The sequence below is a fragment of the Myotis yumanensis genome, unplaced genomic scaffold (genome assembly GCF_028538775.1).
Source record: "Myotis yumanensis isolate MYYU_CA2020_CCGP unplaced genomic scaffold, mMyoYum1.0.hap1 SCAF_9, whole genome shotgun sequence".
NCBI classification, from domain to species: domain Eukaryota; kingdom Metazoa; phylum Chordata; class Mammalia; order Chiroptera; family Vespertilionidae; genus Myotis; species Myotis yumanensis.
Genome location: NW_027223760.1, coordinates 60,956,437 through 60,958,421, shown reverse-complemented (window position 1 = coordinate 60,958,421; position 1,985 = coordinate 60,956,437). Strand labels below are relative to the sequence as shown.

Below are 1,985 nucleotides of genomic sequence, written 5' to 3'. Positions count from 1 at the left end.
TCATGAGGGAGGAGCAAACAGAAATGGCTGCCAGTCAGCCCCACCACCTGCTGGAGGAGGTCCCAGCATAGGAACAATCATCGCTGCAAGCACCCCCATCTGGGAGAAAGCTGCCCCCGAGTTCCTGCCCTGATGCCAGGCAATCCAGTTCCTCTTCATATGTGTCTATGTTCTCCAGAGCCTTGTCCTGGTGCTGGAGCTCAGAGGAAGCGGGACCTTGTAAGTTCAATTTGTGGTGCTGGCCTTTTAAGAGGAGCAGCGGGGTCTCCAGCAGCCTGTATCACTGAGCCCCAATATGCACTGGTTTTTACAGCCTGTAGTTACAGGGACTCTTTTCCCAGCTCTGGGAGCCTGGGCTGGAGGTCTGATGTGGGGCTAGGACCTCTTGCTCCTCGCAGGCAGCCTCTGTAGAGACAGTCTCCCTCCCGATTAGAAAAGCAGCCTATGTGGGTGTCAGACCAGCCCGTTCAGCACTTCCACACATCCTACCAGTCTCAGTGTGCTTTTTCTCTACTTCTCTAGTTGTAGGACCTTCATTCAGCCAGCTTTCCGGTGGTTCTGGATGATGGTTGTTCTGTATTTTAGTTGTAATTTTGATGTTGTTGTGGGAGGTGGCAAGTACAGGTGTTTACTTATGCTGCCATCTTGGTTCCTCTTCTCTCTCTCTCTCTCTCTCTCTTTTAAGAAATTTTAAATTGATTTTTAGAGAAATAAGAAGGGAGAGAGAAAGAAACATCGATATGATATGAAACATCAATTGGCTGCCTCCTGCACTCCCCCTGTGGGGATTGAGCCCACAACCCGAATGGGAATTGAACCAGCAACCTTTTGGTGCATGGGGTGATGCTCAATCAACTGACCCACACTGGCCAGCAGTCTTATTTCTGTTCATCTGTTTTGGACTATTATTTCAAGGGTGCAGCTTTTCTCAAATATCTTGGTAACTTGCTTTTTTTTTTTTTTTAAATATGGAACGCTTCACGAATTTGCTTGTCATCCTTGGGCAGGGGCCATGCTAATCTTCTCTGTATCGTTCCAATTTTAGTATATGTGCTGTCGAAGCGAGCACGGTAACTTATTTTTAAGGGAGAGGAACTGAAATGCTGATTGGATGTTTTGTTTAGGTGAGGCTTATTAGCTGCTGGGCTTTTCTGAAGAGGGATGTGTCAGGCCTCTTGATTTTTCCATTCAAAGACCTTCAAGTGTTGGTATATGCAGATGGTTGGGGCAGGCTTCTCTTAGGGTATTCAGTTTCCCAAGAGAGGATTTCTTCAGTGTCTTGCCTGGAGGACATAAACCTGTCTCGCACGTATTTTGATAGCTGAGCCTGAGAAAGGTTGTACAAAGGGCAAAGTTGTTATGTGTGTGTATATGTACCTGCAAGCATGTCTGATCATCCAGTGGAGCCTTCACTTAATCTCCCTGTTTTCTGTTGGTATTTTACTGTGCCCCCACCTGTGGCTGAATTCCCTTGGCTGCTAAGGGTATATTCCTTTAACAACTTATTTTTTTTAGAACACCATTTTAATGGGTTTTGAGAGGGAATACACAGAATCTTCAGTTCTTGAACTAGAAGTTACGCCTTTATATTTATTGTTATCTACTCTGGCCAAGGCTTGTCTTCCCCCTGAACTTGTGTAATTGTTTACATAGAATCTCACTTCCCTGAGTCTTGTTTAATCTGAGAGGGCCTATTGGGATTTGGATTCTGCTATTTAATATGAGAGTGAAAGTACTTAAATATTGGGCTAGGCTCCTTCAGGAATCTGAACTATGGGTCAATATGCCAGTTTCTGCAGGATAGCTATGAGGAAGAGAAAGAAGACTGATATAAGGAACAGCATGCATGCTATGTGTGTGCAGCCACAACCAATGTGGTGGGACACAAACTGATGTGTGTGCCATGCTCATGCAGCACTCGCTTATCTTCCCTAGAACTACCTGTGCACGTCTGGGAAGCTGTGTGGATGCCCTAGTTTTATATT

The 1,985-nt window shown here is 45.5% G+C and overlaps 1 non-coding gene across 1 annotated transcript; it reads right to left on the bottom strand.

Annotated features, from left to right (window-relative positions):
• Nucleotides 1-962: 962 nt before the first annotated feature.
• On the bottom strand, nt 963-1,069 carry LOC139017167 (U6 spliceosomal RNA). Its single transcript, XR_011472819.1, has one exon. It is a non-coding gene; the product is annotated as a U6 spliceosomal RNA (small nuclear RNA).
• Between the last annotated feature and the right edge of the window lie 916 nt (nt 1,070-1,985).